Source organism: Perognathus longimembris, chromosome 24 (assembly GCF_023159225.1).
Source record: "Perognathus longimembris pacificus isolate PPM17 chromosome 24, ASM2315922v1, whole genome shotgun sequence".
NCBI classification, from domain to species: Eukaryota; Metazoa; Chordata; class Mammalia; order Rodentia; family Heteromyidae; genus Perognathus; species Perognathus longimembris.
In genome coordinates, this window is record NC_063184.1 from 22,728,027 (window position 1) to 22,744,312 (window position 16,286).

Here is a 16,286-nt window from a genome sequence, read left to right on the forward strand (position 1 = left end):
TGACTAGCCTAAACCTGTGCTAATTATTCCCTATGAGAGAGACCATAGAGTACAAAACATGAGAATTTCTTTAAGTCTCAAATAATTTGCAAAATCCATACAGTACTTAAGGCAAAATATATGGACTATTACAAAGAATTAAGTGAATAATTATGCTTTGTAATGATATGAGCTGGTGATGTTCAGGGTATATCACTTAGAAATGTAAGACAGTAAAGATAATGAAATGATAATAAATTTAAGGAGCCTGGAAAGAGAAGAGGAAGAAGCAATATCTGATGGCATTTTTTTAAATTTCAAATTTGCTCATCTTTGCCCTTGAAATTTGTTTCGTTCTTCTTCCAAATGCCTCTGTTGCTTGACAATAGATTGCTTTGAATTGCTAAAGGAAGTCAGAGTGCTATATTACTAAGCCAAACTTTTTATCAACACAATAATTCTAGTGAAAGAACCTAAACTGGAGTAGTAAAACAGTCATAATTTCATTAGTACTTTTTCTATCTCAGATTAAAATGAGATGGGAAATATGGGCCAGACAAAACACATTTGTCCATCCTTCATCTAGACAAGAAGCAATGGATAAGAAAGTAAAGGCAGTGCAAGGAGGGAAACAACCAGGAAAAACAGATCTAGGAAATCGCCTGGTTTACGTGAGCACTTGAGGGTGAAGAGTTTTTAAGAGTACTAACTCTGAGACTACTTTGTTTTGCAAAGTTGTCCAAAAGAAAGCTCTCTAAACAAATCTGCATAAGAAAATTGAAGCCAGATAAATAGGCTCATTAAAGATGAAAGACATTAGCTGCCAACTCATAGCTATAGATGATACATTGGCGATGGTATGAGAAAATTTCCTATCTGCCTTCTAAATTTTGTTAGTATCAATTTAGGAATATGAGAACAAGTGGGCATAAAATCTATGAAATATGGACAAATATTTACTTCAAAAACACTGAATACTGAGATTGTTAAAGATCTAATGGATAGATAAGTGTTATGTACTGACTACAAATGAATATAGCTCAGAAAAAGAATGTAAAATGACAGTAGATACACATTGTACTGTCTGTTAGCATATTTACAGATTGGTAAGGATTCATGAAATAAGATTGAATGTAGTATATGACTTTTTAAGGTAACAGAATCAAAGTAAAAGCAATGCAAATCATTATTCACTCTATTATGGGTATGTGTGTACTTGTATTGTTTTTGAAATCTATGTTCAAGAAGCACTTTGACACTTCTAAAATATGTAAAGTAGACAGTATTGTCTCTGACAAATTCACAACACAATCTTATTTTTTTAATGTACAGAAGTCTATCCAAAATATGCTATTAGATATTCACCACCTCGATATGTAGTGGGTAAAACTTGAGCTCACACTTAAGAAGTTGAATTGATTTAATCTTGCTTTTGGTTCTATGGGGGCAAGTGTTCACAGGAATATTTTGTAGGACCTGCAAAGATCTACAAATGACCTGTAGATCTTAAATGATTGCTCTCTACTTGTTAAAACATTTAAGTTGCTGCTGAGGATGTGGATTAGTGTTAGCGTACTTCCCTAGCATACATGAAGCCCTTTGTTGGGTACTTTAGCACTACATAAACAGATAAAGCCTAAAGTCTAAATCATAGAGTGCTAGCCTTGAGCAAAAAGAAGCCAGGGACAGTGTTCAGGCCTTGATTCAAGCCCGAAGACTGGCAAAAAACAGTTGTGTTTTACATAAAGTCTATGCATATGTGAGTATCTCAATCAAATGCATTATTCTCCATCTACCTGGAATATTCTTCCTGCCTTCCTATCCCCACCTTCCTGACAACCTATTTCTGAATAGCCATATCATATTTTTTCACATCTGATGTTAAAAGTACTTTACTGTGTGAAGTTATTTCTTTTTACTTTTGTTTTTTGTTTCCTTTCTTTTATCCCTTCTTCACTTTTTTTTTTTTGTCCCCTGTGTCTTGTATGTATGTTTATCTTATTTGGTGAAGAGTAGGGGAATCACAAAATGGTAAAGGACAAAGGGTAAATCAATGAAATGGTGGCATTCACAAGACAGTATGTTGGAAATGAATTTTACAACTTGTAGTGGGGGGTGAGAGGCAGGGGGATGGGGGAGGGAAAGTGGGAGAAAATGAGGGAGGAGGGAACACTGTTCTACAAGAAATGTACTCATTAGCTTACTTACAATAACCCTTTTGGCATCACCTTTGCAACCAAATAAAAATAAGAATAATCCCTGACCATTTGTGTCTCTGTACTTAATAAAATTTGTCATACATAATTTAGCATTTTTGTTTCGGTATCAGATGATGAAATTATTTAACTCTATAAACTGGGTCAAAGTTAGATAATAGTTATTGTGTAATTCTATTCTCTAGGAATTATTGTGAACAATAGGAGAGAAGAGTAAATATTTATTACGCCTACATAGATAAAACCAAAGTATTTTTCTGTGGGTAGTGACAGATACATTGTGTTCAGTAATAACGTTTAATAGGTCAAAAAATTAATGGGTGAGAATATCCCTTTGACAATTGATGAGTCACAACTCAATACTCCTACTCTTTTTCTTTTGTTTTTTTAAATTCATTCCTTTTCCATTGCTAATATACAGCAACAAATTATACAAACAAATTGTTTTAAACCAACAGAAATTCATTGTGTTATGACTCTATAGGGTAGAAACAAAAAGTAGTTTGATGTAAATAAAATCAGAGTACTTCCAGAACTTCTATTCTTTTAGAGACTCAGGATCAATTAGTTTCTTGCTTGTTCCAAATTCTAGAAGCTTCTTAAATATCTTAAATTATAATACTTTCTATCTCCAAAGCCAGCAATCATAGCATTCTGACCTGCTTCTATTACTTTCTCTCTTATAGGGTTGTACAATTTTAGTCTCTGATCCTACTGGGTTACCACAGATTATAAGAGTTGATGGGAAACAGTAACTTACATGTTGCTCTGAAAAGAAAACAAACAAACAAGCAATAGTGCAACAAGGCTGGTCCACACAGAGCTGCTCGGAAGGTGGTAGATTTTCACATTTGGAGCTAATTGGTAGTCAGAGATGCTGGGAGATCTTTCTCACCTGGTTGTGATCTCTATTTCTTTGAAACAGAGGAGTTGTGAGATAGTAGAACATTTTGATTCTCATCAGGAGCATCACTCTACTTTGGTCACCTTTCAGTTCATGCTTTAGCATTCTAGAAACGTAGAGGCTCTGCAAGCAATCACCTCATTTCTGATGGCACAGTGCCAGCACCAGAGCCTGCAGGATCTGCCACTTCATTTGACTAATTCAAAGCTTCACTATTTGCAATACCTTTGATTGGATGGGTGCTTTCCATTGTATTTGATCATTAGAAAGTATTTTGGAAGCAGGGAGAACAGATGCCAAATTGGTTCTGGCTGTGTCCCTGCAGCCTTGCCTGTGCACTGTCTATTTTATACTAATATCCATGAATCCTCAACCTGAAATACCAATGGCTTTCTAAAATGTATAAATACTTCATTTGATTCCACATCTCTTTTATCCGGGTACTTTGGCCACCTCCCAACGCATCTCCAAGACTAACTAGCTCTGGGTCTATGTGGAGAGAACACAGAATTAAGAGCCCTCTGGGAATAGCTGCACAATGACTGGTCCATAGAAGACCTTGCTAGACCAAGGCTAGTAAAAAGATAACCGAAAGGGCTTGTAAGCACTAATCAGCTACAGCATAAAATCATAAAGTCAGCAGTCCAAAAAACAGAAGAAATACATTCTTTGGTTTTGATATTTTTCATTTGGATAGAAAGCAGAAATCATACCCATCTATAAAATAAATACGTAATGGGAGATAGATTTTACCTTTTCATCTCGCTATTTTTTTCTCTAATCTGACTAAAACACAAGCACATGGCATTCGGGAAAGGACAGAAGAGCAATACATATGCAAAAACACATAAACTTTACATAAAAATAAATTAAATTACATAATAAGGAATAGTTTCAAGAAAATAAAGACATTAATGAGGAACAGCAATGGAGAAAGACAGAGGTGAACAACTAAAGTTTGTGTGTTCCTCTTTATCCAATGTTTACAACTATGGACATATTAGTTCTAGTAGGGGATGTTATCTTAACTGTGTGAAATTTTAAATGTCTGAAGACTGAGTAGTCAAATGTAAATCATTAACAAAGGTGAGACTGAAAAGGGTAATATAATCACTTAGCACTAGGAACAACATAGAGTCTACATGTCACTAGGCTAAGGTCCCAGAAACCCCTGCTTTTGTTGTGCTGTTTTTTTTCTTTATTTTTAATTTTTATTGTCGAGGTGATATACAGGGGGTTACAGTTATATGTGTAAGGTAGTGTTATCTTCTCCCTCATTTGTTGTGCTGTTTCTTACCCAGAAAAAAAAATTTATTTTCCTAACAATTGCTTTCATGGGATTCTCTGAAGGCAAGAACCTAAAATATTTATCACTTTACTCTATCATGAATTATACACATACTGTATGTTCGTCAGAAACTGGAAGCAATGTTAATAAACAAATGCAGTCTACATGCAAAAAGTCTGCAATATTACAACTTCAAATCTATTACAAAATGTAGTTATTATTCTTTAAAATTAATCATAAACACAAATGTGACAAAATTAATGAATGCTAATATTTACATTCAGAATATTCAAGGGGAGGAGGCTTCTGCAATGCCTCAGCTGAATTTATTTGCAAATTTGGAGTGACCAGGACAGAGTAGTGGATTCCACCTGTTTCAGGGTAAATTGAACCCTTTTGGATTAACCAAAGGGCACATTCTATTTCTCCCTTCTTCCCTGTATCTCCCTCTTACTCAAAGAAAGAAGTCTAAATATACTCCAAGAATTTCTAGGACAGTGTCACTTAAAAATTGTAAATAATAGGAGCAATCCCATTTGTCTCTGCATTCTGTTCTCCCAAGCAATTAAATTGTGATGATCCAGTAGTCAAGTTGAATATCACTGTTGTCTGTAAAACTTACCCCAAGGGATTCCATTGCTTACATTATCAATCACTACTCCTGTGGCTTTGGGTCACTTATTTTTACCCAAGATCCTCAGTTCCTGACAAATAAACCTAGGCGCCCATGGTGTTTGTGATTGAGAGTGCTTGTGATTGCTTGGTGCTTGTGGATGGGGAAGTAGTGCATGGATAGAATGTCAAGCAAGAACCCTGAGGAAGACCCCAGCGGCTAATTTTCCAGTAAACATTGCATTAAAAATTTCCCTACCCAACCCCTTTTAAGTACGTAATTTCTGTTTGTTTGTTTTTTTTTAGTTTTCTGAATTTTGATTTTGTATTTCTAAGGAATGACACTATTTGAGATCTCTCTTGAATCTACCATATTTCAGTTAATGCATTTGTTATCACCTACATACCACACAAAATATTTATTTAAAACTGTAATCTCCATCTAGCTTCCTCATATAAGTGAAAACATGCAGCCTTTGTCTCTCTGGGCCTGACATACTTCATTTACCAAACTTTTTCCATGTCTTTCCATTTTTATTTTTTACAAACTGTACAATATCATTCTTTCCGATGAATGAGTAAAGTCCAATTGTGCATGTATACCATATTTTCCTTATCTATTCATCCCTGAGGGGCATCTGAGCTAATTTCATATCTTAGTTATGGAGAGTTGCAATGAACATGGTTGTGTATGTGATTTTATTATATCATGGTTTGTAAATTATTTTGGATAAACACCCAGGAGTGGAATTGCTGGGTCATAGAGTAGGTAGTTCCATGTTTAATTTTATTTTTGAGGAACCTCATGCTACTTTGCCTTTTATTTTTAAAAATGTTGTTCTGAGAGGCAAGATATTTAAATGGAGAATGAAAATATCTGCCTATATTTCATACTTTATTCATCTTCTTTTCCAAAACAACAGAGTATTAAAAAATCAGTTTTCCTGAAGTTAACCTTATTATTCAAGTTCAATAAAAAAAAAGTAGATTCCTACCTGGGAAAATACAAAAATAACACTACAATGCTTTGCAAAAAAAATTCAAAGAGGAAAGTGTGTATACATTTTTTAGAAAAGTTACATTAAATAAAGCTTTCATTAAATGTATTGGCATACCTACACATGTACTTTGAGTGTATCACATTTAAAAAACTGTCCTAGGTTACAACATTCAGAGATGTCAGATTCCTAGGACATAATAAACACAAACAATTGTTTACAACAAAATCTAAAGTGTAGGCTTTCCCAAAATTGGTAGCCTTCCTTATTAAAAAAGAGAGAGAAAAAAATCTTTCTTAAATAAGCTGAAATTGAAGGGTATTATTTACTCTCTGAAATCTATAATGATGAAGAGCTACTAAATTCACTCCAAATTGTACTAAATGTAAGCTGATGATTATATGTTCCTTGAAAATTGGGAATTATTCCGAGTAAAGCCAGGACATCCAATTGTACATCATCTGAAGGCTTCAACTAGTACATAAATTATAATCGCCAAAGTTGGAAATTAGTATTTTATTGACTTGCATGCCACATCTCCAGTGATTTTCTCTGCATTCAATGATTTAAATGCTGTAATTCTTTCCATTTTTGCATAATAAATTAGTATTCAAACCCACCTTTTTACTCAGTACAATTTTTGATAGATGAGCGAGGCTTCTGAATAATTTACTATCTACTGCAAGGATCTGAAATAACAGCTTTGTGCTCTGATTTAACTGATGCTTACTCACTTGTACTAGCCAAAATCCAGGCTCATAGCTACTGGAACCTCAGGATTATACAAACATCAATAAAAAGCAGGGGGACTTTCTCTTCTGTTCTGCTAAAAGACCTCATGTTATTACTACTCTGCGCGTGTTGTATGCCAATTACTGAAATATCCTGGCACCTCTTCTAAAGAAACACCTTTACTAACTCTGCAGGCACTAAGTAAAACTGGCTTTAAATTGAGTACAAGAGTAAATGATTTAGGAAAAAGTTGAAGACATACTGTAAATGTATTATAAAAATGGTAAGGAAATGAAGTTGAGTCCAGTGCCATTATGCTCTATTAACTTTTCTGTGCTTAATTGAAGTCCAAGATGAATACAATAATGCCATTCTTGGAAAGGAAAAGAAATCAATGCAACTTTAGATTACTGTTCAGTAGGTGGTTGTCAAAATAACGTTTCCTATGGAGAGAGAAAGAAAAAAATCAGGCTTGCTTTTGAAATAGTAGTGCTCACAAATGGGGTAGCATTTTTGTATCCTACTTTTTCTATGTAATATTTTCATTATAATCAATAAATAAAATGGAGACTGTGAAATGAAAATATTGCTGAGGAATATATTAACCGTAGTGCTGCAAAATCCCAGAAAAATAAAGAACTGTAAAAGAAAACCCCTTATAGGATATACAAACAGAGGTTCTGTGTGATATCATCCTTTCATTGATCTCAAGGGATTCAAGGGTAATTTAACAAACAACAGTAGAGCTCACAAATACCGTTTATGCTCATCTTAATATGGAAAAAGTAATAACCCATATTACCACTCCTTATTAAGTTTCCATGCTTCACTATTATGATAAGCCCTGAAGAAGTGCATTGTTTTCTTGTTGTATTGTTGTTGATAGTTTGAGGTCTAAATATACAGGATATATATATATGTATATATATATATATATGTGTGTGTGTGTCTGTAAATCCTAATGGTATTAAATGTATTTATAAAGAGACCTATCTATCTATCTATCTATCTATTTATATCAGTCTAACACCTATTATCTATTATTTGTCATCTAGCTATCATCTATGCATGCATAGTCATACCACATATACGCGCATTATATATATATGTATATACATATAATCCATGAAACATACGTGTATGTGTGTTTCCTATATGGTTAATCCTTTTTCTCAATGGTCACTAATCTTCAGTGATTTCAGTATTTTTGGGTTCTATCTTAAGAATGAATAGATGGTAACTCATTATGTTGATACAGTATACTTAGCATGCAAAGTAGACTAACATTTTTTTCTGTGACATATACAGTATGTTAGGATTTGTATCAACTGGCCATGTGATCAAATACGTTTGACAAATGCAACTGCATTCCTTTTTGAAATGTCTGAACTTTTGAACTCCTATTCATTTCAATACACTAAGTAGCCCAAGAAATACTTCAACAACCATCAAAACAAAACCAATGGAAATGCAACTCTTAGCCCACAGAAGTGACGGTAAAACACCTTTTGAGACACCTACTTATCATTCTGACAAAGATAAATCAAAGTCCAAGAATTAAAACTGGAAATAAAGGTGAATTGAAGTAGATAATATTCCCAGAAAAACAGTTGTAAAAGATTCCCGAGTGCATAGACGTCTATTGATCATGCAGATGATACTTTGCTAATGCCTCACAAGACACAGTTTCACTGCAAGGACTGGAACTTTGCCACATGCATGCCCAGGGCCATGTTCTTTGCTTTGTTTTGCTTTGCTTTGTTATTCTAGAAGACAAAGAAAGTGCAGTTCAATCTTTGAGAAGGTAGACTGTAGAATGTTACCATGAAATGATTTTGCTGAGTTTGGCTAAGTTCAGAGTACAACTGTTATGAGGCCAGTGGCTGGTATGCTTGGCAAAGCATGAAGTGACCATCAGTGACCCTTGTCTGTGGTTATTTGTACTCTGTGTAATCTTTGCCACTTGAGTGTAACTAAGAATGTCTCATTCACTCCTATAATAGTGAATGAAGCAGAAGAAATGGCATTTTACTGTCAAAATCAAGTCATACAAAGACTGTGGCTTTTGTCAAGTAATATTCACTACCTTGAACTCATTTATTTAAACTGGGACAACTTGGTTGTCTGGGATCGAAGTAGACCCACAGTGATTGTGAATCTCTTGAATGGTAGTCACAAAGGCGAATGTTTTGGAGCTAAGGGAATAGATGATAAAGAATAATTTTAACATCTTTAACATGTAGGGGAATATTTTGTAACAATAGGTTTGGGTTTTTTGCTTTTTTACAGACATTTAGATGGTCATGGATGCCATGACTAGGGGAGTGGCTCAAGGGACAGAATGTTTACAGATGAAGGTCCCTGAGTTCAAATGCGAGAACTGTTTACCACAACATTTAAAAAACAGAATGAAGAGCCAAAGGAGAAAGCGACAATGCCATCAAGAATCCAAAATATATACTATAAAATTAGTAAGTGAGGAAAGGGGTGGGTTGGCAAGGATGGGTGAGAAGGTTGAAAGAAGTGACATTGATCAAGATTCCTTGTATTCATAAACTGCTTTGTTAAATGGTAAACCCATTGTCAACTACCCTAAGATAATTTTTTTCAAAAAAAAGTGAGAGGAAGGGAAGGAAGGAAGATAAAGGAATAAAGGGAGAAAAGAAGGAAGGGAAGGAAGGAAGGAAGGAAGGAAGGGAGGAAGGGAGGAAGGAGAGAGAGAAAGAAAGAAAGAGAAAGAAAGAAAGAAAGAAAGAAAGAAAGAAAGAAAGAAAGAAAGAAAGAAAGAAAGAAAGAAAGAAAGAAAGAAAGAAAGAAAGAAAGAAAGAGAGAAAGGAAGAGGGAGGGAGGGAGGAAGAGAGGGAGGGAGGGAAGGAGGGAGGGAGGAAAAGAGAACTGTATAAGGAATATCTTAAGAGGTTATTACATAGAGATGGCAGAAATTCTGGCAGAGAGGAGCACAGTTATACACTCATGCACATACATGTGAATCAAAGTTTATTTACCGTATAACTTACAATTCCATTTTATAAGTGGAAAGTAATTTATTTCTATACAAACTTTTTGTATTAAGGTTTATTACTTTACCTTTAACATAACCTTTACAAATATTGATAACTGCATCTACTGTTGTACAAGTAGAGAGAGATTCAGTTTACTTAGTAACTTCAGGCAACAACAAATATCTAAGATATACTACTAGATAGCCAGGTACCTTAAATTGCTATTTTAGATTTAGTGAATGCTTTATTGTACAGAAAATCAAAAAGTGATATTTAGCAAAGACAATGTTAACTCATTCTGCTTTTTCTGTAGAGTCAAATAAATCTCCAGTTGGAGTTATCATCAACATTTTCCCTGAAGAATCACTGGGGAATCAAGCAAAGCACAACTTCATAGAGGGCATCTCAAAAATCAATACTCAGTGATCGTGGACCCAGGCACCAATTGATTTCACTGGAGCAAAATCTATTTTATGATAGGTAGAATTGATTTTTAACCTGAGTCTTTTTTAGCTTAACCAATATGGATTAACTGCTTTAGTAACTTTCTCAAAAGACAGACTACTTGACTCAATCTACTTGTCCCAAATTGCTTCGCGATTAAAAAAATAATAATAATTTGTTTTACCTGGATCCACCATTTAGATTCAAAAGATATGACAGATATAATAGGTGCCCAATATCTTAATTTTTACTTCTATGCAAACAATCATAGCAAAATAAAAGTTTAGTAATTAATGCATTTAATTTCATTCATTTAGCAAACCATTATCATCATGAGTAGAAAGTTTCACTCTTTATAATTCAGGAGAATGGGGTGATTTCCTATAGACAAATGATAAGGAAAAATAACCATCTTCCTAAATTATGTTTATTTAATCAATGGAAATATCATAAGAAAGAAATTCATTTACTGCTGCTTGGGAGGTTAAATTGACAGCAGAATTACAGAATTAATCTAACAGAGAAAGGGATTACGCTTTTCCAAATATATTGTAAAGTAGAACTGAGGTAAGACACAGATACAATGACTTGAAAGTGTTAAGATCTGACCAGTCTTCGTTTTTAAAAACGAGTTTATATGATATATGTAATTGACAAGAGATCTTTTATTGTATATCTTCCTCTCAAACTTGATACCCATTTACTAATCATTTTAGCAGCCAAGGATCTAAACAAAGAGGAAGTATGCGTATATTTTCCTGCCTTCTTAGTATTTCTGTATGCAAGGCTTCCACTAATAATTTCCATTTGTCATACTATTTTCATCATTCTTTCTTTGAAATATTTTGTTAAGTTACTACATGTGCCAGGCATTGTTAGATGTTTAATATGTCGAAAAAAGACATAATTTCTTATATTCTACAGCATCATAAATGTTCCATGTTCCCAATAATATACCAGTATTCCTTAAACAAGTTCTGTCCTTTTGCTTGAATCTGTTTTCTCAAGAATTTTGTTTTACTTACAAAATTGTTATTAACATCGCTCCCCCCCATTCTATTAGGATCTATTTTTACAGAACAAAAACAAAAAAAATGTTAGTTTTCAATTGTACATTCTTAAATCCTCTGTCCAAAAGTCATCTTTCATTCTGGAGAAAATTGGAATAAAAGGAGGAATAAGTTATATTTTCTGAATGGCTACTGCATAATAGGAAGTATACTGGGATAAAGTTATATACCTTTATTTAGGGTTTATCACACCATTACGTCTGTCAGATTGGTCAAGATTACCAGTGTAGGAGCAAATGCTGAGATAAAAGCTGAGGGTCATACTCAAATCTAGCTGACATAACTAAGCTTGGTGCTTTTCTCAGTGTGTATGGGCATGATCCTTATATTACCAAGAGATAGGTTCTGGTCAGTTTACTCATGATGTGCTAAATTATTTAAGGCATAAATGAAAAACTTGTTACTATAATACTATAGTATTTATTTGTCCCAACTTCTCCATAAGACATTTAAGAAAATGAAAGCTCCCCTCTTCAGGTACTGTCAGATAATTGGATCTTGGGAATAATTCCTGACTTGATGCAATTGCTTGACAATTAGTGTGACTAATACATTATCCAAAGTCAAACAGGACAACCAGAATGCTAATTGGAAATGGTAGTGTGTGAACACAGAAGCTTGTTGATGAGTCTAGTTTTGCCATGTTGAGTTTCAGATGTCTTTGTCAGTACAAGTCTCTCTTTTCCAGGTCAAAAGAGAAACTCATTTTGGGGTAGAGCTAATAAAGTGAATGAGAATGAAATTTATATTGAAGATATACAGGAAATAAACATTTGATTTAATTTCAAAATTCTACAATACTTAAAAATTTGAAGTGCTCTATAAATTCATTTTGACCTGTAAGAGTTTTATCACTTTAAGTTTTGCTAAAAATTAACCATATTCTATATTTATCCATAATAATATTTATTAGATAAATTCTATTACGATGTCTGCTTTGAGATTATTCATCTATAATAAAGTAATAACATCTGATAAATTCTGTCACTTAGCACATCTTTCAATGGCTATTTGAAAATACGTAGTGCAGTAACAAAAAGAAAAAGATACTGAGTCTACCTATAGCATAAGAGACATTCATTCCATTAACATAGATATGTTTGCCTCTAATATTTAACTGTCATCAGTAGCTTTTCCTAGGGATATTTCCCATACTATACTCGAATTCAACACACAATCTCTGTATTTCTCCAAAAGCAATAACAAGAGGCATACTTGGTTCATTTCAGCGGAAATATATATGGGGTACAGTATTTTTTTTTATAAATTAGATGTGCATGGATCCACACTACAAAAGGTATAATGTGTCCTTTCTCTGTGAATGAAAGATTTCTCAACATTTCTTGTTTGGGTTCTTATCACTAACAGATCATAAATTGTTTATTAACTCAATAAATTTATTTGATTGGGTCAAGAATTAATATTAATAATGAATATATGCACCAATCCCTATAGATCACAAGGCTGAAATTAATATACCTCTCTATTTCTATTAATTTATTGGCAAAAAGAGGACAGGACACTAAAGCATCAGATATGATAGTCACATTCAGCATAACATAAGGGTATCCTATTGAGTGTGTTAATTCAAATTCAGAAAAACAAATAGCACACATTTCCTGTTACATACACAAGGTAATGGCATGGGACCATTCAGAAGGTCGGGAGAGACAGAATAAAATAGAAAAGACTAATAGGGAGTGAAAGATTTTAATCAAATCCATGTCTGAATGAAAGTAGCATAATGAAACCCAGTAAAAATTGTTTAATATTGAGGATAAGAAGTGGGTAGAAAACATGGGAAAGTAATAAATGAGGAAAACTTCATTGAAATGTGTTATATACTTTTGAAAATATGATGACACATCTTTGTATAATTTATATATTCAAATAAAATATATTGAAACAGATCCATGTCTTCACAACATTAAAGAACTGTATGAAATACTATACAGCCTGCTTTATTTTTAAAACACAAGCATATAGGTTTTACACTCTGGGGAGTCCAATATCTTTGAGAAAGTTAACAATAAGTTGTGTAATTTATACCCCATTCTCATTTCTCCTCAGAATTCCATTACAAACCTTATCCATATTTATCCTATTGCTTAGCAACTTTTCATCAGGCCAAATGGAGGTAGAACAGGAGTTTGACCCAATTTCTCTCTCAGTACCGACTTGGATAGTAAACTATACTTGGCTTTTTCTACAACATGTATAATATAAACCACAAACTATGTTGTACTCATTTTTTTTCACCTAATTCTCTTGCCATGTTTTAGAGTTCCCATTGCCTTCCTCACAGTTATTTTTTATTTTGTGCTTCTCCCAGTTTATATACGTTCTGCTATAAAAACTAAGCCCAGTAGAAGAATGCTTTTTGTCTATAAATATGTAATGGTTCATTACATAACTCTTCCTCTCTTTCTCATTAGTAAATCTGTGAGACTAAAACAAAGACTTCATCTTTCAGAGCTTTCAGCATTTGTGAGCACACCTATCTTCGTCATAAATTTGCTTTGTGCAAAAGATTTTCTTAAAATCACAAGATATTAAACCAAGCAAAGTATTCATTTCTTTGACTTATAAACCCAAAGAGTATATGATGGTCTTTTGCAGAGATTCTTGTCAGTTGTACTTTACCAACCAATGCTTTCTGAGTAAAATAGGATAGAAAACAGCAGCCCTTATTCAAGTTTCTGAAAATTAACATGCTCAGTCAGGCAAAAATTAACCTTAACTGGATAAGCTTTTAAGTTAATAACTGAATACTTTATGCTTTCATCCCCCCTTCTTGTTTTGCAAATTTAAAATTATGCCCTACTTTTCTTTGAAGCCCATTATTATAATGGAAATAAATACTACAGCCTTTAGACATATTCAAATTATTATTATTATTAAGAATGGGCTCTACTGGCAGTCCTACGACTGGTTGGATACCTAGTTAAGTTATGGAGACTCAAGTAATCATTTTGAATATAAAGTCTCTAACAAAGTGTTGCAAGTTGGTTCCCAGCCATTGGGTATAATCATTGTGAGGTGTTTTCATAATGAAGTCTGTCACAGAACTTGATAGTTTCATTCCAGGAAGGGGGCCCAGGTGAAGGAAGGTCATTTGGAGTTTGTTCTTTTCCTGAGCATCTTCCTCAGTCTCTTTACAGCACTAGGTAACATCACAGTATTAAATTAGTGCTAACTGATGAACCTTCTTGCACAAGCTTGAATCTTCTTTTTCCTTTATCACTGAAATAAGAGTATGTTTACTTTGGAATTAAGAAGACATGTAATACACTGAAAATAAGAACAGTCTTCAGATATATTTTATCATTAAAAATTTATTTTGAATACTTATAATCATTTTGATGGTGTGTGTATATATGTGCATGTGTGTGTGTGCATGTGTGTGTGTGCGTGTGTGTGTGTGTGAGTGTGCCAGTCTTGGGGCTTGACCTCAGTGCCTGAGCATTGTCCCTGAGCTTTTCAAGGCTAGAGCACTATCACTTAAGCCATAGCTCCACTTCCAGCTTTTGGATGATTAACTGGAGGTAAGAGTCTCACAAATTTTCCTGCCTGGGCTGGCTTCAAACTGTGATCTCCAGTTCTCAGCCTCCTGATAGCTAGAATTAGGCATGAGCAACCAGGGCCTGGATTCTCGGCAATGCTTATTTAATAGTATTTACAAACAAAGAGGCAGTCTTTCTTGTCACAAACAGGAGGTCACACAGATTTTTAAGGACAGGTCCCCAATCAAAAGTGCAATCTGCAGAAGGCTTGGATCACATCCAACATTTCTTACATTAACAGCCACATGGAAAGTGGCTGCATCCTGGTTGCTCTTCATTACATGAATCATTTTATTATAATGGTCTGTAATTCTATGAGAAACAGCAATTCTGAAATGTTAATGTTTCCTTTTAAAATAAAAAATAGCCACTGAATGCCTCAAAGTACAGATTGATTGGATATTAAAGACCCAAATAGTGATTTTTTTTTAAAGTTTGATGAAAAGACATATTTCTGTCAAGTTTCTGAGCTGCTGGCACAAGATAGATGTTTAAGTGAATGGTACGAAGAAAACTACCTTTTATGTTCTTTTTTTATTTGTCATTATTTGTGTTCAAATGCTGATACATCACGCAACTGTCTTACACACATATGCAATTACCAAACACAGTCTGACACACGCACACATTTTTGCTGTTCATCACCAATATCTCAAAATCGAGTGGCTTATTCAAGCTACTTAAAATGACTTACTGAAAATCTTAAAAGCAAACTATTTCAAATCAACAATATATTAGCATAGCATTCTGAAACCCAACTCAGTCAATACTTTGAAGAAAGTTCATATTCCCCCAATAGTTACAACTTGTTTGTATACTGATCTTTCTAGTTCTGTCTTTAAAGTTTTTAAATACTGGAATATATCATAGGGTGTGTCATACACAGGAAGGTCTTTCAGAACATCTTATAAAATTGTCCTAAGTGAATGACAGAATCAATCTCAAAAAGACACAAGAAAAACACATGCACAACTGAGTTAACTTATTCTTAAAAAATCTTTTTAGTGGGGACAGTAAAATACATTTATGATCTCTAGTCCCTCTTTTCAATATTCACCCATAATTCACAAATATAGACACACATGGAAAATGCAGCATTAAGTAGGACATTCTTTTCTATTTCTACCTCTTTTTTTTTGTTTTTGGCCAGTCATAGGACTTGAACTCGGGGCCTGAGCACTGCCCCTGGCTTCTTTTTGCTCAAGGCTAGCACTCTACCACTTGCATTACTGCACCACTTCTGGCTTTTTCTGTTTATGTGGTGCTGAGGAGTCAAACCCAAGATTTCATGCATGTTAGGCAAACACTCTACTGCTGAGCCACATTCCTAGCCTCTTTTCTATTTCTCTATTTTTTTGTTATTGTATACTTTCAAGTGAACCTTAAGCAGCAGTATCTCCTTTTGTTGAAAATGGAATGGTAATGGAACTGGCTGCTAAGTAAACAAAGCAGTTGTCTTTGAGCAGAGCACTTTATTT

General features: G+C 33.9%; 1 protein-coding gene across 3 annotated transcripts in view; it reads right to left on the reverse strand.

Annotated features, from left to right (window-relative positions):
- Grid2 (glutamate ionotropic receptor delta type subunit 2) overlaps window positions 1-16,286 on the reverse strand; it is a 1,008,435-nt gene that overhangs the window by 737,176 nt on the left and 254,973 nt on the right. The window lies entirely within an intron of this gene.